Consider the following 236-nt stretch of genomic DNA (forward strand, 5'->3'; position numbering starts at 1 on the left):
AGAATTTTGGAGACTCAGAACTCTCGGCACTTAGAAACTCTGAGGCAATATTCTCGACATGCTCTGTTTCCATGACTGGCACCCGATTACCAGACGAACGTGCACAAGAAGTTCGATCTCTTTGTTCACTCTTGAAGTACGTTCGGCTTGATCCTCGAAAGGGGTACGTAGGCAGCCTTTCATAAGATTCAGTCCGAAATCAATCAAAAACATTTTCTGTATTTTCTTCGTCTTTT

The sequence above is a fragment of the Brassica oleracea genome, chromosome C5, assembly GCF_000695525.1.
Source record: "Brassica oleracea var. oleracea cultivar TO1000 chromosome C5, BOL, whole genome shotgun sequence".
NCBI classification, from domain to species: Eukaryota; Viridiplantae; Streptophyta; class Magnoliopsida; order Brassicales; family Brassicaceae; genus Brassica; species Brassica oleracea.